Source organism: Schistocerca gregaria, chromosome 3, assembly GCF_023897955.1.
Source record: "Schistocerca gregaria isolate iqSchGreg1 chromosome 3, iqSchGreg1.2, whole genome shotgun sequence".
In the NCBI taxonomy this organism is placed as follows: Eukaryota; Metazoa; Arthropoda; class Insecta; order Orthoptera; family Acrididae; genus Schistocerca; species Schistocerca gregaria.
The window spans coordinates 681454898-681479433 of NC_064922.1; the positions used below are offsets into that span (position 1 = coordinate 681454898).

At 46.7% G+C, this 24536-nt stretch overlaps 1 protein-coding gene across 1 annotated transcript in view; it reads left to right on the plus strand.

Annotated features, from left to right (window-relative positions):
• The window catches only part of LOC126356042 (dual oxidase maturation factor 2-like), a 995426-nt gene that overhangs the window by 268948 nt on the left and 701942 nt on the right, over positions 1-24536 (plus strand). The gene's annotated exons all lie outside the window — the stretch shown is intronic.

Genomic DNA, 24536 nt, shown 5'->3' on the forward strand with positions numbered 1-24536 from the left:
TGGAACATACGAACACTCTGTAGTTCCCTTGCTCAGTACGGCAATACACATATCAAAAAAAGGTTTTGCTTCACCTCGGTTTTTAGAGTTGTGCAACCTGTACCGAAAACTGGAATAGAGATCAACGTATACATCATTTCCGCCCTTTTTATTGTTAATGAAAACCACACATTGCATGTTGTACTACAATACAGCGAGACCTTCAGAGGTGGTGATCCAGATTGCTGTACACACCGATCCACCCCCGGTAGCTGAGTGGTCAGCGCGACAGAATGCCAATCCTAAGGGCCTGGATTCGATTCCTGGCTGGGTCGGAGATTTTCTCCGCTCAGCACTGGGTGCTGTGTTGTCCTAATCATCATCATTTCATCCCCATGGAGCGCAATTCGCCGCAGTGGCTTCAAATCGACAGACTTGCACCCGGCGAACTGTCTACCCGACGGGAGGACCTAGTCACACGACATTTACATTTATCCACAAGTTCATCAAAGCACTGTTGGTCCAGATTGTCCCACTCTTCAACGGCGATTCGGCGTAGATCCCTCACAGTGGTTGGCGGGTAATCTCGTCTGTAAACAGCCCTTTTCGGTCTATCCCAGGCATGTTCTACAGGGTTCACGTCTGGAGAACATGCTGGCCGCTCTAGTCGAGCGCTGTCATTATCCTGAAGGAAGTCAATCACAAGATGTGCGTGATGGGGGCGTGAACTGTCGTCCATGAAGACGAATGCCTCGCCAATATGCTGCCGATATGGTTGCACTATCGGTCTAACTATGGCATTCACGTATCGTACAACCGTTCCAGCGCCTTCCGTGACCACCAGCGGCGTACGTCGGCCCCACATAATTCCACCCCAAAACAGCAGGGAACCTCCACGATGCTGCACTCGCTGGACAGTGTGTCTAAGTCGTTCAGCCTGACCTGGTTGCCTAAAAAAACGTATCCCCGACGATTGTCTGGTTGAAGGCATATGCGACGCTCATCGGTGAACGGAACGTGATGCCACTCCAGAGCAGTCCATTCGGTATGTTGTTCGGCCCATCTGTGCCACGCCGTATGGTGTTGTGGTAGCAAAGATGGACCTCACCATGGACGTCGGGAGTGAAGTTGCGCATCATGCAACCTATTGAGCACAATTTGAGTCGTAACACGACGTCCTGTGGCTGCACGAAAAGCATTATTCAACATGGTGGCGTTACTGTCAGGGTTCCTCCGAGCCATAATCCGTAGGTAGAGGTCATCTACTGAAGTAGTAGCCCTTGGGTGGCCTCAGTGAGGCATGTCACCGACATTTCCTGTCTCTCTCTATCTTTTCCATGTCCGAACAACAGCGCTTTGGTCCAGTCCGAGACGCTTGGACGCTTCCCTTGTTGAGAGCCCTTCCTGGGGCAAAGTAACAATGCGGACGCGATCTAACCGCGGTATTGACCGTCTAAGCATGGTTGAACCACAGACATCACGAGCCGTGTACCTCCTTCCTGATGGAATAACTGGAACTGATCGGGTGTCGGAACCCCTGCATCTAATAGGCGCTGCTCATGCATGGTTACTTACATCTTTGGGCAGGTTTAGTGACATCTCTGAACAGTCAAAGGAACTGTGTCTGTGATACAATAACCACAGTCAACGTCTATCTTCAGGAGTTGTGGGAAACGGGATGACGTAAACCTTTTTTTATGTGTGTAGATAAGGATAGAACACAGCTAATTGAAACAGATGTCGAAATAATTCGGAGTGTAATTTTAAAGATTTATTATTTTGTGACTTGTTGTATTAGCGAACTGAGCGAGGGGAAAACTAGTTTCTTTATGTCTGTACACGTCCCCGAAAATATTTATTCTCATTATCCATATGGTAGATATACAATACCGCCGGAAAAAGTGTCATGCAGTTTACTCGAACGATTCCATTCCTCTCTCGTCCTCTACAGAGAGAGAGAGAGAGAGAGAGAGAGAGAGAGAGAGAGAGAGAGAGAGAGAGAGAGAGGGAGAGAGAGAGACCGGAGGCTGGTAGAGGAAATTTATATGAGAAACAAAGCACATGCCCTAGAACAGCGTATTCTGGATTGACTTCGCATTCGTGAACGTTAAGACACTGAAGTACCATGGATGTCTCGTTACGGATCGAATACTACTGAGGCAGCTGTGGAGAGAGCGTGAATCGAGCGAAGTACCAGAGAGAGTTATTGCTTCAACAACAGGACACACTGTTTCGAAGTGGTGGACAGTAATGTTTCGGGGACATGCTTCAAGAAAAGCAGTCTCCACGTTCCGGTTTGGAAAGATGCTGGAGGGACGCCATATGGTCTACACCACGAGTGTTCGCTGAATCGTGAGTCGAACCGCCTCACGGATCCTCACTTCGTGCATAAATACTACGGCGGCAGATGTTCGTCAGCGTGCCATATGTTCGCCAGTACTCGGTGATATGAATCTTGAGCTGCACAGACTTTCAGGTGGCTCGTTTACTCAGAGTTGCTTTATCGTTGGATATAGGATAAAAAGCTAGCCAAATGAAAAGATATGAGTAACGTTCAATATTCGAGCGCTACTAGAAACGACTCATCGATACTAACCCAACCATCGTACCAGAATGCCTTTGGTGCTTATCTGAGCAGAAAATAAGGGGAAAGTTATGCGAGAACCGAACTCTGATTAGCAGTAACATAATAATGTCAGGTACATTTTCTTATGTTGATGGAGATCGTCAGAACCAACTTCATCAAGAGAATCGCTTTATTTATACGGCTTTTTAATATAGCTATGATGCGGCACTATAGTACAAAACCAGATAGACTGGAGTAGTATATCGTCGTAAAAGTCTTTGTTTTGGCCGTTGTAGGATTCATCAAAATTCAAAGTTCTCGAAGATTTATGCAGAATATGGTTTTTATGTACAATAGTCTCTTCCATTTAACACCACCTGCAGCTAGCTAATAGCTACGAGCTACGAGCTACGCTCTGCGGCCTCTCTTGACGGAACAAGTCCACGCTCATCGATTCACAATGTTCGTTGAGAAAAACGGGGACGCAGAAACCCTCTTCCCTAAGCAAGTTATGACTTATTAACAAAACAGTGATTCTTCTGATCTCCTCCCAAAAATATTGCCAATATTTATTGCACCCAAGTAACATTTTTACGTAATTCTGCAGCCTGATTTGGTTGTAACTATACGTAAGTCTGGTTGCGTTCACCATCCAGATTGGTGCAGTTTGCGCGTCTTCGCTGATGTACCCGAACGCTGCATCACCTGGCAGACTCTGTGCTATGTTTTGTATTCTGCTACCCTCGTCGACAGGTCATGGAGAGATGCACTCGTTGACTCCTCCGTACCCGCTGCATTTTCTCTTATCTCACCCTGACCATCGAGACACCGCAGCTGTGTCGGATCTTGTGGCACGCTTCCTCGGCGTTTTATTGCGGCACACACAACAGCTGCTCAGGAACACGCAGAGATGTTGTCACAAGGCTTATCTTTCTAGTGTGAGACTACTCGATGTGTCATAATGCCTCTGTTGCTTTTCTCCTCTTTCAGCTTCCGTCGCTAGCGAGTCTTTCGTAAAAGACACTGGACTCTGGCATTCTGCAGATAACTCGGTTATCTGTGACGGATATTACCACCTTCCCTCCCACTGCCAAAAAGAAAAGTACAAAATCTAGTCTGGTCTTTACTTGACATCAATCTTGTGTGAATATTAGAAACATGCTCTGAAGCAAGAGATGTGCAAAATTAAGAATGTAGTAGTCTTTATGAATCAGACTCATGAGTCACAAATGCGGTGGAGGTTGGACTGGTAATGTGTATTAATTACTTTCGGTTGTGCTTAAAAAAGTAGTAGGTTTTAGTTTGTTGGTGGAATACTGGGACACTGCAGTCTGTCTACGAAATACAGTGCTTATACGATCTATTGGCCGCTGTGTGTACAAAAGTAATCTTTCAAACTCAAATTGATTTCTTGCTAAATTAGTGACGCTGATGTCGGCTGCAGTTGCAAGCACTAGCGTAAAGAGCAGCCAAGAAGGGCAATGGGTATCGTCACGTGCTTGACAGGAGGTTCTGGGAGCTGGTTCTCGACAACGAATTGTTCACGCAGTAGAATTTGAGGAAATGATTTTGGACCATCCAGGAGAAGATTCATTAATAACCACAGGATAATTTGCCAGCGTGAGGCACAGTTGGGGGAATATAGTTCTGGAAGCATTGTGGGACCTGCATCTACAAGTCTATAATACACAATGTGTCCAAACTATGAAGCCAAATGATTTTTGAGTTCAAAATTCAGGTTTTTTAGTAGTGTAATGCAGCAGTTGGAACGTAAGTTGTTGCTATACGTTGTAATCTGCTTACACGAAAAAAACTAAATTTTCTTTTCCGACTGTTAGTTAGTTACTCATTTTAAAGTATTCAATTTTTAATACTCTTCCATCCGCATAAATGTAACCCTAACGATGTAGCTTGTACAGCTGGCCAAATGTAATTTTTGTTTGGCTTTTAATTTTTGTAGTCTCATTATAGACTCAGTATATCTACCATTTGCCTGGCTGAAAGACTGACATTTGTAGTAAGGAAAAAAATGTTCCCGTGTGGCATGATGGAATTAGGAGCTACTAAAATTGGATGTTTGCAAATGTCCGTTTTCAGTCCGACATGGGTGTCCTTGTCTACATAGGAGATGCGTTAACTAACAGACCCTGCGGTAACTGCGGTTAGATGTTTCATTGGTCATATGATTTGAGCTGCGTGGCTAGCAGGCCATTACTTAACTACAGATGACAGCTGATTTACTTATGACTGACTGTCGCCTGAGTCTGCACTTGCATTTATAATATTAGTACAGGTAAAATTTTAAATTACGATATCGTTCTCTTTTCGTGAAGAAGTTTTGATAAAATAAAGCCAATGCATTGCTCCAAGCTACACTCAAATTGTTTGCGAAAACCTTATGAAAATTCGTCTAGTAGATTTGGAAATTAACGTGTTCAGACAAACAGACACTGCACGATGGTTTTTGATGAAACAATATATCGAAACCTCTTTCTTTGTGATCGGATTTTGATGAAATAAAGCCTATAAATTGCCCCAAGCTAAGCTCAAATTATGTATGAATATCCCTGAAAATTCGTCTAGTAGTTTTGGAGATTAGCGTGATCAAACGGACAAACAGTCACTGCGGTTTTGCAGTTTTATTGCGAGTATTAGTAAAGCGATGTTAGGAGAGTGACAGCTTTTCGCTGACAGCCCAGTTCGAAGGGTCGGTCAAACCTTGCGAGTGGCTGTCGCAGCGACCGTGGAACAACACGGCATCGCCTTGCGGTGTTCACCTGCGCTCACCTTGCGCTAGTTATTAGATACCTCGCCTTGTAAGGGACTCGCTGCGAACTATGTCACTACCGCGAAGAACGTGGCTCGGAATTTCTGCAGACGCATTGCAGAGAGAGTCCAGCTGCAGGTCATAAACTGTCGCCTGCTGACAAAAAGAACTGTAATGATGCTGCTGTTTTCCTTGCCGCCAAGGAAATGTTCACCTGGACGTCGTCCACGTGCTCTGAGCGATACGCAATGCACTCGACTCCTCTACTTTGTATCGCCTCGCCAAGGTTACATTCAGTCGGACTCTATAGGTGTGATATAGGTGTGACACTAACTAAAAAAAAAAGAAAGAAAAAAAGGCTCTGAGCACTATGGGACTTAATCTGAGGTCATCAGTCCCCTAGAACGTAGAACTAACTAAACCTAACTAACCTAAGGACATCACACACATCCATGCCCGAGGCAGGATTCGACTCTGCGACCGTAGCGGTCACGCAGTTCCAGACTGAAGCGCCTAGAACCGCTCGGCCACCGCTGCTGGCGACACTGATTCACGGAACTAGATTAAACAGCCCATATTACAACACCACTGACACGACCCACACAGAAATCTGATTGCTATCAAATAGACTGTTATGCGAACCTATTCGAACAACTAGGCTTGGAAACAATATGCCACGTAGCATCTACACTTCACACACCATCTGTTCCTTTGTGTCTGGAATATTGGGCCAAAGTTTGTTTAACTATTTTTCTAAGTTTCACCAGCACGAGTGGCTGACACTGTCGAGGTTCACATTTCATTACTGTCTTCGCAAGTGGAGGGTGAATCTTTGACAATGCCAGCCACAAGTGCAGGCGAAACGTCAAACAAATATCCACTGTAGATACCGATGAAAAAACCAACAGCCAGTACATCATTAAATGGCCACGAAAGCCTCAACAATTTCGTCATCTCCTAAACGTTTTTCTGATAACGCCACTCGTGTCACGGGAAGGTAAGTTTCGAGATACCAGTTAACAAGCACGAGAATAAAACAAAGCTGCTTATCTCCCATTCAAGATGATTTAATAGCTCTGTTAGTCATGAAGAAAGGTTATCTTTGCTGATGACAGCAGCACTATAGTCACTCAGAAAACAAGAGAACTCCTTGCGGAGAAAGCAAATTAAAACCCTCGAGGAAGTTTAAAATTGGGCAGTAACCACGAATGTGACATTGAACATAACCACCGAACTCCGACTGGAGTTGAGGTGATGGTGATAACAGGGTAATGAACACAGAAGGTGGAGGAGGAAGTGGACAGAAAGAGAGGAGGATGAGGAGTTTGTCAGGGAGAAGGGGGAGGAGATGAACGAGGCAGGGAGCAGGAGATGGGTAGAGAGAGGCGAGAGGAGGTGGTAGACAGACACAAAGAGAGGAAGCAGATTAGGAGATGGAGAGATAAAAGAGGGGTGGATAGAGAGAGGAGGGAGGAGGAGATGGATATGTGTTACGACAGCGAAAGAAACCTGTGACCACTGGAGGTACTGTATTTTACTTACCGTTTGATATACGTTTAATTTTTTGTCAAAGAAACCCAAAATCATGTTCTCAAATTGTGTATTGTCTCTCGACTAGACAGTGCCACAAGTTCCTCCAAAAAATCGTAACACAACACACACACAAACGTCATACTAACAAATGTGAATCCACCTGATGATGGAGGTTTAGACCTTTGAAACGCGTCGTGGAGATAAATAAACAGTGACTGGTAACAGTAAACTTGTTGCTTCAACAAAGATTGAATACATCGAGAAGCGCTAACTTCGAGTTTAGTGCTCGCAGTTTGGTATTTCGTTTGGAGGTGATGATTAAAACTTCGTCCGACGCGCCTTCTGCTGGTCATCGCCAGGAATGACACGCGTCGCCTACTCTGCCTCTTACGAGACATAATTAATGGGAGAAATCTCTCGCTCGATGGCGATCCGCGTCGAAAGACGACGTGTGAAAGCTGGGAACTTAATCCGACTAACTTCTCAGCGACTAGCGACGGGAAGACAGCCTTGGTGTGCTGCTGCCAACTATCCTCACACTGCCTCTCCTGAGGAGGGGACACACCAAGCTGGATGTTTTACTTGCGTTCTGGATGGAAATCGTGATAAATTCCTGCGAGGGTAGCAACGTGGCTAGGCTGCTAACAAGCGCCGGGTGATGGCATTTGATCGGATACCGGGGCGGGCATTGTTCGTGCTGAGATAGTCGTCTTCATAGCCTTCCTGCAGGCCTAATGCTGTTGTTCACCTCAGAAAAGGAGAGCTTTATCTCACAGCCCCATTGTTTCCGTGCCTCATTAGCTGCTGCATAGCTGTCGCTGTGCCTGGCTGGGATCGTGTAGGACGATGTTATTATTATAGTAGTGTTCCTTCAGAATAGAAGTCTGTGAAACCAAACCGTAGTTGACATTACACTACACCTATTAACATTATCTTAAATGCTCAATGTGTATACCTCTTTATGATGAATTGTAGCTACAATGACCGCACTCTTCTACAAAATAGTAACACCATCCCGGAAATATTTGTTTTGTAAACATGAATCTCCTCGTGGATTGCGCCTGCTGTATTAGTTGGCCGTAATATTACTGCGCCTGTGAGTGAGTCAGCCTATAGTGAGATTTTATCGTGATATTTCACGAGGACGCAATGAACCACTAGACAGTATATGCACAATTATCTTGAAATCATCTACAGTGCGATGCACGTTCCTTAGTTACCACCATACTTGTTAACTGTAACGTGATAGCGTGTTTCTGGTAATGGCCACGGGGGTCAAGCGCAATAATATCATGGTCGGGTAGCGACTATTGCAGAGAAACCTTTCGTGCTAGATGTAGCATTCACAAAGTTAAATTAAAACTTGCTTGCCTACAAGCGTTTGTTAGTCAACTGACAGATCTGGAAGGCTGTCCTATCACGAGGTAGTATAGCCCTGTGAGGAAATAAAATAAATTTATGTTCACGAACAAACATGACTGGACACAAGACCGTGTAAAAAGTAGCCATGGAGTGGGAAATATTCAAATATTTTCGATTACTGTCAATGTAATTTTCTGAAATCTAATACTCAGCAGGCAGTTCAGTGCACCCGACAGTGTTGCTGTTAAGTTACTACAAAAACGTGGTACACAATTTCACATTTGTGATTTAAGCCCATGTAAGGAGTCTGTTGCAATTCAGTAAGCTGCTGGCTTTCCTTTTTTGAATTTAATAGTAATTCTTTAATTGATTTTATTCTGTCCTTAGCTACTTTCCTAGCCTGTGTTAATCTAATCGGCATACTTTACAGTTTCTCACCTGTCCCTATAATCATTCAGCTACGGTGTCTCTCTCTGTCAACCATACATCGAAGTATTAGCGCATATACCACTAATCTGTCCCTTTTTTGTTGAGAACTCCACAGATATGTATCCTCGTCCATTCTTTCCACTATCTAGTTATTTCGTGCTTTATATGCCCTCAAAATTTTTAAGAGTCGTACACATGACTAGTTACTACTTGTATATAAGCTTTGTTTATCCGTAAACCATATTGTTGGGAAGGTGTTAGCACAGGACTCTCCCAGAATGTCAATTTCAGACTTCGCACTACATTTTCTTCGCCTAGCTCCACTGAATTGATCGCCTTCCAGAGCTCCAAGCAAGGCAGAATCATACCACTTTATCCGTTGCGATTCTGCTGAACTTATGAGAGCCCAAGCGAGAGAATTTCTCGGTATTTCCGAATCATGGCATCAGAAACGCTGTATATGGATGGTATGTAATGAATGGCTTTGTGGCCAAGTTGAATACCTGAAAGGTGGCAAGCCACTTTCTAACTGTAACTATTCTATTGGTCAGATTAATATTCACATTTCAGGTCATGATAACCATACTTCCCAATACTACATTTGGTATGTGTGACTTATGACTTGTTTTACTGAGTAAATTGTGAGCAGAATGTTCTTATAACTGCATGTGTAGCCTTTAGAGAACTTGTATCCGAGGAGCCGTAGTGGAGGCGACGGGGAATAGAGGGAAAGTTGGGTTGTGGGTCATAAATGTTGTGCCCAGCGACCTGACTGTGCGAGGGATTTGGGGAAGCAGCGCTCTGTGAATGTAGCTGCAGAGGGACCTTGGGCAGTGGCACTTCTCTTCCCACTTAGAGTTGGAGCAGGAGGGCGCTGACTCGCAAAACACTGCAAACATTTCATCTGGGTCAGGCGACAGTCCATCATGAAGATGGCTAGTTGGTGGAAAGTTGATGGAGGAAGTCTTAAGAGAGACTGCTGTAATCTGAGCTTTTGTGCAAATGGCGCGTCGGTCATACAACTATAAGCATTCTCATGTTAGAAGCTGGGACAATACCATCAGAGCGGCTGGCGCATGTGTCTAGTGGAGACAATATTGTAATTCCCCTGAGGTCAGGAAGTAGGCAGGTTCTTTCAGAGAGCGGAAAAAAATATATATCTCACTGGCATAATTGTCTGGGAAGCTTAACACCCTTCTTTCAAAAATTGGAAGTGGTTGGCCTGGAAAGATTAGGTCTCTTAGTAAATGAGCAACTGTGGTCCCATCTAGGTAGACTTTTTTTGCCGAAACATGGCCATGCTTACCGTGAGAACGACGCCTTCCTATTCTAAAATCTTATTTTTTCAGAAAAGAGAGAATCTGAGTCGCTGGTTGGCTCCCCTCAGCATTGGCTTGCTTCCCCCAGCATGGGAACCCTGGCGCTGTGTCTGGATTGGCTACCAGGCCAGCAGAACAGTCAATAGGGAAGATTCAGTGAGTGGAGGATAGTTAGATTGGTTTGTATGACGTGGAGGCATTTTTTTTCTTTTTTTCTAATATGGCTCCTGTATGCGGCTTTTTGGGAAGGGTCTGTGATTCTTTGCTTCTTCGTCTCCTGGCCCTTCCCTGTTGGCGAACTTCAGTTATTTCCCTAGTGGGTGAGACTTGTGGTATGCAACTTGGGGTGGACTAGGATCCAGTGGCAGTCTCCAACTGTACCGACAGTGGAGTGGAACTGCATATCATGTCGGACATATTGTGTGTCACGAGAATGAGCGTATTCGTCTTGAATCGGTCGTCTGACGTTTGACAATTCCAGCACGCGCTGTCGTGCCTGTGAGTCAAATTGGTTGGCCAGACCAGTGAAGGGGCGCACCACACACTGAAATCTGCCGGGATTTCAGGGGTCTAATAGGGAAGTTTGCCACTTCCTAATAACCAGAACGCCAATCCGCGTAGTTTGCAAATTTTGTTGGACGCGTCGGAATATTACAGCTGCCGCCGGCTCTCCCCCTCGCCCACAGGTTGCCGTTTTCTGTTGCCGCCTGAATAAAGGTGAAAGGGTAAAGTATTGCTGCATTGGCGTAGCGTTGTTAAATGATATTCACAGTTCCCTGTTCCCCATCACCTATAGTTTGTGATGTACCTGGTCGTAGTTGATTCCATTACATTAGAATTCACAGTACATTCATGAAAACGAAATCGGATTCCGTTGTAAAAGGGATTAATTCAGGAGAGAACTTATATAGTTTCCATACCAATGAATGCCCTGTCAATCAAGCACCATTCCTTTCCTGATTTTGATTTGTCATTTTTTTTGTAAGATTTATCCATTGTAGTTATAAAAGGATGGATGAAAACTTGAGATTATTTTTGTAAACTTTTATACGCCACTGTTCTCCTTCATACTCCCACAGCCACTCTTTGTTTTTATTTTATTGTGGTGATACACGGATACACCAGCTGTTCAGAGTGCAATCGTACTAAATTAGTTAATTTGATGATTAATTTGAGTTCTGAAAGTGACTGCACACTAAGGCAACAAAAGTGCCATGATTAAATTCAACAATATCATATATAAAAATTTAGGGTTGATCATGTTTCCTTGACTTCCAAGGAATAATCAAAAAATTCAGAGACGTCCTGTTCGGATCGTAACAAGTCGAATAGCCTATACGAAAATGCAACACTAACACTCAGAGAACGCAAATCGGAATCCGTGGAGGAAAAATGGAGTAGGACTTGAGAAACCCTATGGGGAGATTCTAGGCAGTATCCGAAGAAGCATACCTGACTATCATACTACTACCAGATTCCTCCCGTAAGGATCGTGAGAATAATGTGAGAGAAATTAAGGCACATACATAGGCATATAGTTTCTCCGTCGTTCAATATGAGAGAAGAGTAGGATGTACCCACTGAAGCCCGTTGTGCAGTGGCTTGCCGATTACATATGTAGATGTATATGCAGACAGGCTGTCCACACAGTTCACAGAAGCGTACAATGCGGTGTTGCATTGGTGTTATTACAACAACGGGACCATTTATTCAACGTCAAACCAAACTGCGTGTCGTTTCGTACTGCACGGCGAGTATGCACAACTCATTCCGCGATGTGTGCATACCGGGGCGGCGAGACCTGACCTCACCGCAGCTGGGCACAGTGCACCACACGACGCCACACAGCGGCGACAGCTTTCTCCTGCTGCGCCATGCGGCGCGCATCCCACGCTGCGCGGTGCGTGTGCGTGACCTGAGGTTCAGACCGCCACTGCCGCCTCACCTCGTACGTCCTGGGCTCTTACTGTGGACGCTGTCCAAACTCTAGGCGCCTCTCCTGCGTCCCCCGCGGCACACTTCCTGCTCAATGTGATTGCGAAACTCTTCGCCTCATCTACAGGCCGTTTCAAAAATGACCGGTATATTTGAAACGGCAATAAAAACTAAACGAGCAGCGAAGAAATACACCGTTTGTTGCAATATGCTTGGGACAACAGTACATTTTCAGGCGGACAAAATTTCGAAATTACAGTAGTTATAATTTTCAACAACAGATGGCGCTGCAAGTGATGTGAAAGATTTAGAAGACAACGCAGTCTGTGGGTACGCCATTCTGCACGTCGTCTTTCTGCTGTAAGCGTGTGCTGTTCACAACGTGCAAGTGTGCTGTGGACAACATGGTTTATTCCTTAGAACAGAGGATTTTTCTGGTGTTGGAATTCCACCGCCTAAAACACCGTGATGTTGCAACAAGACGAAGTTTTCAACGGAGGTTTAATGTAACCAAAGGACCGAAAAGCGATACAATAAAGGATCTGTTTGAAAAATTTCAACGGACTGGGAACGTGACGGATGAACGTGCTGGAAAGGTAGGGCGACCGCGTACGGCAACCACAGTGGGCAACTCGCAGCTAGTGCAGCAGGTGATCCAACAGCGGTCACGGGTTTCCGTTCGCCGTGTTGCAGCTGCGGTCCAAATGACGCCAACGTCCACGTATCGTCTCGTCTCATGCGCCGAGTTTACACCTCTATCCATACAAAATTCAAACGCGGCAACCCCTCAGCGCCGCTACCATTGCTGCACGAGAGACATTCGCTAACGATATAGTGCACAGGATTGATGACGGCAATATGCATGTGGGCAGCATTTGGTTTACTGACGAAGCTTATTATTACCTGGACGGCTTCGTCAATAAACAGAACTGGCGCATATGGGGAACCGAGAAGCCCCATGTTGCAGTCCCATCGTCCCTGCGTCCTCAAAAAGTACTGGCCTGGGCCGCCATTTCTTCCAAAGGAATCATTGGCCCATTTTTCAGATCCGAAACGATTACTGCATCACGCTATCTGGACATTATTCGTGAATTTGTGGCGGTACGAACTGCCTTAGACGACACTGCGAACACCTCGTGGTTTATGCAAGATGGTGCCCGGCCACATCGCAAGGCCGACGTCTTTAATTTCCTGAATGAATACTTCGATGATCGTGTGATTGCTTTTGGCTACCCGAAACATACAGGAGGCGGCGTGGATTAGCCTCCCTATTCGCCAGACATGAACCCCTGTGACTTCTTTCTGTGGGGACACTTGAAAGACCAGGTGTACCGCCAGAATCCAGAAACAATTGAACAGCTGAAGCAGTACATCTCATCTGCATGTGAAGCCATTTCGCCAAACACGTTGTCAAAGGTTTCGGGTAATTTCATTCAGAGACTACGCCATATTATTGCTACGCATGGTGGATATGTGGAAAATATCGTACTATAGATTTTCCCAGACCGCAGCGCCATCTGTTGTTGACAATTGTAACTACTGTAATTTCGAAAGTTTGTCTGCCTGAAAATGTACTCTTGTCTCAAGCATATTGCAACAAACGGTGTATTTCTATCGCTGCTCGTTTAGTTTGTATTGCCGTTTCATTTTTGAAACAGCCTGTATCTGCTAGTAACGGAGAAGGCGAACGCAAATCATAGAGGCGCACCTCTCGGACTGTTCACTGTCGGTTTGTGCACAGCAATCATCGATTAGTTTCTTTTAATAGCCGCCAGCTTTTTAATTCCTTGATGGTTTTACCCGTTTCCTCCTGTCTTGTGCTGGTCTATACATTCCTGCAGCCCAACTACGCTATAGGCCATTAAAACTGGAGCTCCAAGAAGGTGGTATGCAACAAACATCAATTTGTCATGAAGCCTACCATATGTTTGGAAATGCAATTTATTTACATAACAGTGCAACCGCAAAGATATCATCTACATTCTGTATGTAAAAACAGATTACACAGTCAGTATCTCAGTCAGAAACTGAATTTCACGAGAGCTGTTTGTGAGAAGGTTGTGGTATGCCTCTTGCAAGATAGAGAAACGTCTACCAACGTGTGTCGAAATTCAAAAGCATAAAAATCATGGGCTACCGAGGGTACGAATTATAGTTCTGCGATATACACTCCTGGAAATGGAAAAAAGAACACATTGACACCGGTGTGTCAGACCCACCATACTTGCTCCGGACACTGCGAGAGGGCTGTACAAGCAATGGTCACACGCACGGCACAGCGGACACACCAGGAACCGCGGTGTTGGCCGTCGAATGGCGCTAGCTGCGCAGCATTTGTGCACCGCCGCCGTCAGTGTCAGCCAGTTTGCCGTAGCATACGGAACTCCATCGCAGTCTTTAACACTGGTAGCATGCCGCGACAGCGTGGACGTGAACCGTATGTGCAGTTGACGCACTTTGAGCGAGGGCGTATAGTGGGCATGCGGGAGGCCGGGTGGACGTACCGCCGAATTGCTCAACACGTGGGGCGTGAGGTCTCCACAGTACATCGATGTTGTCGCCAGTGGTCGGCGGAAGGTGCACGTGCCCGTCGACCTGGGACCGGACCGCAGCGACGCACGGATGCACGCCAAGACCGTAGGATCCTACACAGTGCCGTAGGGGACCGCACCGCCACTTCCCAGCAAATTAGGGACACTGTTGCTCCTGGGGTATCGGCGAGGACCATTCGCAACCGTCTCCATGAAGCTGGGCTACGGTCCCGCACACCGTTAGGCCGTCTTCTGCTCACGCCCCAACATCGTGCAGCCCGCCTCCAGTGGTGTCACGACAGGCGTGAATGGAGGGACGAATGGACACGTGTCGTCTTCAGCGATGAGAGTCGCTTCTGCCTTGGTGCCAATGATGGTCGTATGCGTGTTTGGCACCGTGCAGGTGAGCGCCACAATCAGGACTGCATACGACCGAGGCACACAGGGCCAACACCCGGCATCATGGTGTGGGGTGCGATCTCCTACACTGGCCGTACACCTCTGGTGATCGTCGAGGGGACACGGAATAGTGCACGGTACATCCAAACCGTCATCGAACCCATCGTTCTACCATTCCTAGACCGGCAAGGGAACTTGCTGTTCCAACAGGACAATGCACGTCCGCATGTATCCCGTGCCACCCAACGTGCTCTAGAAGGTGTAAGTCAACTACCCTGACCAGCAAAATCTCCGGATCTGTCCCCCATTGAGCATGTTTGGGACTGGATGAAGCGTTGTCTCACGCGGTCTGCACGTCCAGCACGAACGCTGGTCCAACGGAGGCGCCAGGTGGAAATGGCATGGCAAGCCGTTCCACTGGACTACATCCAGCATCTCTACGATCGTCTCCATGGGAGAATAGCAGCCTGCATTGCTGCGAAAGGTGGATATACACTGTACTAGTGCCGACATTGTGGATGCTCTGTTGCCTGTGTCTATGTGCCTGTGGTTCTGTCAGTGTGATCATGTGATGTATCTGACCCCAGGAATGTGTCAATAAAGTTTCCCCTTCCTGGGACAATGAATTCACGGTGTTCTTATTTCAACTTCCAGGAGTGTAGTTGTGTGTGCGAATTCCTAATGAACCAAAGTGATTAGGTCGTCGGTCCCTAGACCTAGACACTATTTAAACTAACTTACGCTAGGAACAACACTCACACCCATGCCCGATGAAGGACTAGAACCTCCAGCGGGAGGCGCCGCGCAATCCGTGACATGGCGTCTCAAACAGCGTGGCCAATTCGCACGGCAATATTGTTGCTCGAATTAGTTGGGATCACAAGAGCGTCACTCGCATTTGGAATCTATGTGCTGAGCAGGGCCACATTCAACACCATACAAGATATCAATGGGCACACGAGGAAAGCGCTAGAGATGACAGTCACGTTCTTCTCACAGCAATGCAGCGTTGTGCAGTCAAATGACCCACCGTGAGTCAGGAATGTGTTGTTTACAGCAAGACACACACAGACAGAGAGAGGACGTCTAGTGATCTGCCACTTGTCAGCACAGACACCAGTGCTACACTTTCCCTCAACTCGAGCGTTGGAAGACACGCACCGACTATGGTGTGCAACAATGGACAGAACGTTACGTGTTTGTTCTTCTGAAAACAGTCACGTAATGTACGCAAATCCCTAATGCAAAACCCACTTGATCGGAATATTTCATTAACGCTGGGAAATACGATTAATGCGAGTGTCTGTGATTGTCTGTTACTTGCAAGTGCAACTGTACTCTTCTTTTACTCTTGATTAGAATTTGCATACCTCGTAGAAGTGAGAGAACGTTGAAAGCATTCTAAGTGGCGGAAAAAGCGTGCGATCGCCAGGGACAATAGAGCTGTCCACCTTCTCTTGAATCAATTTGCAGAGGGACTGGCGAGAAAGAGGCAAGGGACGATAGCCCAGCAGACGTCAACTACGCTTTTGTAGTGCCGCCCCGGTACATGAACCTTTGTTCTGAACGAACACAGATAGAATCTCCCATCGCGATAACATTTTAAAGCTAGGAGAGAAGCGATAAGCAGAAGCCACTATTGTGCCTCAGTGTAGAAAGTTCAGAAAGCGCCGCACACCAGAGGGAAGTATCTCGAAGATGTATTTGGATTCCACAGTTCCAGGGTCTTTGAAATCGTGAGATACTGCTGAATGTATTGACTCTGCAAGAAACAAATGTTTTCCGAGTATAAGAACCATAGGCATTGGCTAATGTAAATAAACTACGGGCTAAATAGAGAAACGTTGCGGTGAAGATGAAAACCACCTCTTTGGTCACAGAAAGAGATATTCAAATGTGTGTGAAATCTTATGGGACATAACGGCTAAGGTCATCAGTCCCTAAGCTTACACACTACTTCATCTAAATTATTCTAAGGACAAACACATACACCCAAGCCCGAGGGAGGACTCGAACCTCCGCCGGGATCAGCCGTACAGTCCATTACTGCAGCGTCTAAGACCGCTCGAATAATCCCGCGCGGCACAGACACAGAAGGAGAGAGAGAGAAGAGATTTTTTTCTGTGGAAGGTGGTAGGAGAAACGTCATTTGTTCAGCTAGAAGAAGGAGACTAGTGTCAGTGCTTGGAGGATCTGGAGCCCAGCCCATCTGAATTTAGTAAGAGACGCAAACTGCGGCAATGCGTGATTGCTTCTTAATTAACATCCGATCAGATATCTCTCGATCTTCGGAAGTCACTGCCACCAGAGTTTCACGCTGGGAAGTATCGTGGACTCTGTCGGCGTGCTATGCCACCTGAGCTGATGTAGTGGGAATCTATAAAAACTTCGAGCTGATCTGCTGGGGGTCGTTGGTTCTACCAATGGCTCATGCTGTCACCTCACCCTCTCCCTGGATTACTATGGTGAGATCGAGTCGCAGCCGTGAAATGATGCGTAGGGACATTAAAGTCATTTTATAGTAATTCGATTGCTTCAAGTTTCGCTACGAAGACTTTTCTTTTAACGCCAAGTCTGCTTTCAACTCCAACCACAGATGTGACCGTTGTACTTGTTTTCAATTCAAAATGGTTCAAATGGCTCTGAGCACTATGGGACTGAACATCTGAGGTCATCAGTCCCCTAGAACGCAAATGGTTCAAATGGCTCTGAGCACTATGGGACTTAACATCTGTGGTCATCAGTCCCCTAGAACTTAGAACTACTTAAACCTAACTAACCTAAGGACATCACACACATCCATGCCCGAGGCAGGATTCGAACCTGCGACCGTAGCAGTCGCGCGGTTCTTGACTGAGCGCCTAGAACCGCTAGACCACCGAGACCGGCCCCTAGAACGCAGAACTACTTAAACCTAACTAACCTAAGGAAGTCACACACATCCATGCCCGAGGCAGGATTCTAACCTGCGACCGTAGCAGCAGCGCGGTTCCGGACTGAAGCGCCTAGAACCGCTCGACCACAGCGGCCGGCCATCGTGTGTAGTGCCAACAGTGAAAAATAGAGGGGGAGGTATTTCAATATGGGGTTGTTTTCGTGGTTAGGGAGTAGTCTCCTTACTGCGCTCAACAAAGCTAAATTTGGAAGCGTATCAGCACTTTTTTATAGCACGTTACACTCTGCCATAAAGCAACATTTATGAATGAATGGTCTGTGCCTGTGTGCAGTGATATTCCTATAGTGGACTGACCTGCCCAGAATTCCGATCTGAACCCAGTAGAACAAGTTCTGGATGATGTACTCTTATAACATTGACTTAGCTTCAGACTCAGCGTCCAGCATCAATAAATTCTCTGGTTTCGGCTCTTGAGGAAGAGGAGGTAGCTTTCCTCCCCAGGCACTGAGACATGTCTCTGAAAGTGTCCCCTGTCTCACTCCCTCCTCATCCACTGTTTCCCTTTCACGCTTCTCGACTCTTATAACTGTCTTCTGTACACAAGTTGTAAAAAGCCTTACACTCACTGTATTTTACAAGCATACCTTCAGAATTCAAAGTGAATATTCTAATCGACATTGTCAAAATTTACCCCTAAGTCTACAAAAGCTATAAACACAGGTTTGCTTTTCCTTGAGCTTTCTTCTAAGATAAGTCGTAGGGCGGTTTTGCCTCAGATGTCCCTACATTTCTGCGAAATCGAAACTGATCTTCCACGAGGTCGGCTTATACCAGTGTTTTCGTTCTTCTGTAAGGAATTCGTGTTAGTGTTTTACAATTAAATTAATACTTCGGTAATTTTCACACTTGTCAGCAACTGCTCTCTTGGAAATTGGAATTATTAAAATCTTCTTTAAAATAAATGGTTCAAATGGCTCTGAGCACTATGGGACTCAACTGCTGTGGTCATCAGTCCCCTAGATCTTAGAACTACTTAAACCTAACTAACCTAAGGACATCACACACATCCATGCCCGAGAAAGGATTCGAACCTGCGACCGTAGCAGTCACTCGGTTCGGGACTGCGAGTCTAGAACCGCGAGACCACCGCGGCCGGCAAAATCCTCTTTAAGTCTGAGCGTATTTCTCCTGTCTCATACTACGTAATAAAGGACTACTCTAATGTGTTTTGTATATTCGGTGTGTAGTCTTATTCTTCTAACTTACTCAAAGTGCGAACACTATTTGTCAGTATAGTAACAAGCTTAACTTAGCTCATGGTACAATAAATGGCGACGATTGTATGATAAGTAGGGTAACATATGTCTCTCTGGTGATCTATTTTTAATGTTCCTGTATTTGAGTGTCTACATGTTCTTATTCGTGGGCTGTGTGCTCTGCCTCGGTGGCACTGGAATCCTCATGTGAACCAACGCAGTCGCTTCTCTGACATCTGCTACGACACCTGCAAGGTCTAAATTATTTCCAAAGCTGTTATACAGAGGAAGACTGCACTGTAGTTCCTTCTCTATATTGTCGCACAGATGAGAAAATGGTAGATATCGAAATGGATGACACAGGGATAGAAAAACAGTTAAAATGGCTCAAAAGAGGAAACGCCGCTGGACCTGATGGGATACCTGCTCGATTTTGCACAGAGTACGCGAAGGAACTTGCTCCCCTTCTTTCAGCGGTGTAACGTATGTCTCTGAAAGAGCGTAGCGTTCCAAAGGATTGGAGAAGGGGGCAGGTCATCCCCGTTTTCAAGAAGGGATGTCGAAGAGATGTGCAGAACTGTAGACCTATATCTCTAACGTCGATCAGTTGTAGAATTTTGGAACACGTATTATGTTCGAGTATAATGACTTTTCCGGAGACTAGAAATCTACTCTGTAGGAATCAGCATGGGTTTCGAAAAAGACGATCGTGTGAAACCCAGCTAACTCTATTCGTCCACGAGACTCAGAGAGCCACAGACACGGGTTCCCAGACAGATGCCGTGTTTCTTGACTTCCGCAAGGCGTTCGATACAGTTCCCCACAGTCGTTTAATGAACAAAGTAAGACCATATGGACTATTAGGGTAATTGTGTGATTGGATTGAAGAGTTCCTAGAACGCAGCATGTCATTCTCAATGGAGAGAAGTCTTCCGAAGTAAGAGTGATTTCAGGTGTGCCACAAGGGAGTGTCGTAGGACCGTTGCTATTCACAATATATATAAATGACCTTTTTTATAACATTGGAAGTTCATTGAGGCTTTTGGTGGATGATGCTGTAGTAAATCGAGAGGTTTTAACAATGGAAAATTGTGCTGAAATGAAGGAGGATCTGCAACGAATTGACGCATGGTGCAGGGAATGCCAATTGAATCTCAATGTAGAGAAGTGTAATGTGTTGCGAATACATAGAAAGAAAGATCCTTTATCATTTAGGTACAATATAGCAGGTCACCAACTGGAAGCAGTTAATTCCATAAATTATCTGGGAGTAGGCATTAGGAGTGATCATAAAAAGTTGATCGTCGGTAAAACAGATGTCAGACTGAGATTCATTGGAAGAATCCTAAGGAAATGCAATCTGCAAACAAAGGAAGTAGGTTACAGTACACTTATTCGCTCTCTGCTTGAATATTGCTCACCAGTGTGGTGTCCATACCAGATAGGTTTGATATAAGTGATAGAGAGGATCCAACGGAGAGTAGCTTGCTTCGTTACAGGATCATTTAGTAATCGCAAAAGTGTTACAGAGATGATAGATAAACTCCAGTGGAAGACTGTGCAGGAGAGACGCTTAGTAGCTCGGTCCCCAGTTTCGAGAACATACCTTCACCAAGGAGTCAGACAGTATATTGCTCCCTCCTACGTATATCTCGCGAAGGGACCATGAGCATAAAATCAAAGAGATTAGAGCCCACACAGAAGCATACCGACAATCTTTCTTTCCACGAACAATACGAGACTGGAATAGAAGGGAGAACCGATAGAGGTACTCAAAGTACCCTCCGCCACACACTGTCAGGTGGCTTGCGGAGTATGGATGTAGATGTAGATGTAGATGGTGGTTTCTGTCTGTTAGTTTATTAGGATTATCTTCATTCGTGCGAGTCGCTCAGTATGTGTTGCAGTGTTCCTGCTGTGTTTACTATTATGTTCCGCCATGTGTATGGGTACCGGTGCTGTAGGATATGCAGTGTATTGGTGCCGGTGCCGTAGGGTACGGTCGATGACCAGTTAGGAAATGAACTGTGACACTGCCAGGACTCCCACGATTCATCCCCCCACCCGCCAGAACTGAATAGCGCTCCTATTGTGAGATGAAGAGCTCGTGTAAAGCGCAGTAATGGTGGTTGGCTGCGTCAATCCAGTCAGAGGACCGATGACCTTCAAAGGAAATACTGCAACCATACGAACTGCCGTCTGCCGTCCAAGGGCGCTGACTCTGATTCTTACGCCACACCGGGACGTTGCTTACTGTAACGGGGGGTAAGCGTCGCAACAGTCGCGTGGCCTCGGTTGGGAGCCGAGGTGCGCTCGGCCCGCACGTCCGGTCAGGGCCCGGGCGTAAGGCGAGCCGCGGCCTCCGGAAGAAGCGGAATGCGGGTCACGGCGACGCTCGGACCTTCCTGCCCGCCCGCCTGCCGGGCTTTCGCTCTCCTTGCCTCGATACGGATCGCTTTCGTCGGCGCCCGACCCGCGCCAACCTTGACTTTTCCAGCGCCGCACCGGCTGCGGCTCCGGCACGGGCGGCGCGCCACACCTTTCCTCGTCCGTGGCGGCGCGCACCGTGTTTTGTTTCCACGGGAGCGAAGGCGCCGGCCGAGCGGGGTAAGCTGCGGTGAGGTGAGGGCAAGGTGTCCAGTCGGTCGGAAGGGTGCCGAGGCCGCAGCCCCGCTCTGGGTAGCAGGGCTACCGCTCTCTTTGCACTGCCGTCGCGGGAAGGCTGGAAGCCACAAGGAATCTCTCTCACGGCGTATAACACTGTCTTATTGCTCCAGATACTGTCTGTAAAAATTCCAACAACAGGAAATGTGATAAGAATGAAATGTATTCTACGCTAGCGACCCGGGCCGGCTTCGCACGAGTAGCTTTAAGAATATACAGTCAGACGACTTCTGTGTCGTATGAATAAATTTCAGATAAAAAACGATAAATAACTGAATATCACTATTCTTCATACCGTGAGGAATTACTATCAAGAAAATCACCTGTGAACTGACCCATAAAAAAGTGCAAGTATGCGCGTTCCACCTGCTTAATAGAGAAGCCGCACCACAGTTGTAAATAGATCGGAGAGGTGTTAGACTACCAAACTGCACCAAACCAAAATACTGGAAAGTCATCCTAGATGTCTATGCCCCACTGCACTGATTTGAAAGGCAAAATATGTGCAAACAACAATGTTGTAAGTAAACTGACTGGTTGAACGTGGGGAGCACAACCTGAAGTTCTTCGATCATCAGCGGTTCTGCAGCCTGAGGATATGCGGCACCGCCGCGCGGGATTAGCCGAGCGGTCTGGGCGCTGCAGTCATGAACTATGCGGCTTGTCCCGGCGGAGGTTCGAGCCCTCTCTCGGGCATGGGTGTCTGTGTTTGTCCTTAGGATGATTTAGGTTAAGTAGTGTGTAAGCTTAGGGACTGATGACCTTAGCAATTAAGTCCCTTAAGATTTCAGACACATTTGAACTTTTTTTTTATATGCAGCAGAGGCGTCTAGCCACTCCAAACAAGTAAATGTCACTTTAAACGAGACTCTCAAGATTGTCACCGGATGCCTGAGGCCTACATCTGTCCATAAATTTTACCCACTTGAGGCAATAGCACCAGCAAACACGTAGACGCAAAGCAGCCACTAAAACAGGCAGAAAGAAACAGCAAATAGTCCCACGGCATTTAATGTATAACCATCAAACAGATTTGACTCGTCTTAATTCAAGGAAGAGCTTTATCTAGCGGACAGTACCGCTAGAAGGCCGACCTGAGCCCCTTCGCCTATCCTTATGGTTGGACACTTTGCAAAATACGAACCTGCACCTCCAAGAGGAAATCGCACTAGGTCAGCAACTACAGGATAGTACATGGAGAGCACTGCATAGATTAAGAACAGCACTCGCAAAATGCCAAGGAAACATAGTTAAGTTGGGCTACTCTGAAGATGAGCAGTATGAATGTGGCGAAACACAGACCATTGAACATTTGCTCATTTGCTCACAGATGGAGTTTGTTTGCACCGAGGAAGATCTATTTATGTGCAACGATAAGGCTATTAAAGGTGCAGAGTTTTGGAGGAAGAGAATTTAGGTATTCTCGTCCAGACACGAAAAGTGATGTATGACTTTCATATATCTTACGCCATGTAAGCAGCACACGTCAGGAAACATGTTTGAACCATGAATGTTGTGTGTTTCGTAAGAATTGGCGTCTCCAGTGATATGGTAATATGGCAATAAAGGGAACACATCGTGATGTAAGTGCACTCTCCAGCGACTAAATGTGACATCCGTTAAAGTCTGAGTAGCCACCTACTGCAGCGCGAGACATGCAGGATGGTAACCAGTTAGGTTCAGGAATGTACCGACAGGGGTGCGCAGCCATGCCGACGCCTATGCCGCAGCCAGCTCACTAGTTACCTCGGTCTGGGAACCATGGCGCATATAGCTCATTGAGATGATCCCACGGATTCTCGATTGGGTTTCAACCAAAGCAGTAGGGCAAACTCATCCCGGTCCTCTTCTACTCATGCAGGCAGGCTGCGAGCTATGTGACTAGTTGCGTTCTCCTGCTGGCAGGTGCTAGCACGGCTAGGACAAACAACCTGCACAGGGGTGCACGTGGTCCCCAAGGATAGATGCATACTTGGGTTGATCCACTGTGCATTTCAGAATAACGAGATGACCTAGGGAATGCCACGTAAACATTCCCCAGACCATAACGCCCCGCCCTTCAGCCTGGACCCCAGAATAACGAGATGACCTAGGGAATGCCACGTAAACATTCCCCAGACCATAACGCCCCGCCCTTCAGCCTGGACCCCAGAATAACGAGATGACCTAGGGAATGCCACGTAAACATTCCCCAGACCATAACGCCCCGCCCTTCAGCCTGGACCCCAGAATAACGAGATGACCTAGGGAATGCCACGTAAACATTCCCCAGACCATAACGCCCCGCCCTTCAGCCTGGACCCCAGAATAACGAGATGACCTAGGGAATGCCACGTAAACATTCCCCAGACCATAACGCCCCGCCCTTCAGCCTGGACCCCAGAATAACGAGATGACCTAGGGAATGCCACGTAAACATTCCCCAGACCATAACGCCCCGCCCTTCAGCCTGGACCCCAGAATAACGAGATGACCTAGGGAATGCCACGTAAACATTCCCCAGACCATAACGCCCCGCCCTTCAGCCTGGACCCCAGAATAACGAGATGACCTAGGGAATGCCACGTAAACATTCCCCAGACCATAACGCCCCGCCCTTCAGCCTGGACCCCAGAATAACGAGATGACCTAGGGAATGCCACGTAAACATTCCCCAGACCATAACGCCCCGCCCTTCAGCCTGGACCCCAGAATAACGAGATGACCTAGGGAATGCCACGTAAACATTCCCCAGACCATAACGCCCCGCCCTTCAGCCTGGACCCCAGAATAACGAGATGACCTAGGGAATGCCACGTAAACATTCCCCAGACCATAACGCCCCGCCCTTCAGCCTGGACCCCAGAATAACGAGATGACCTAGGGAATGCCACGTAAACATTCCCCAGACCATAACGCCC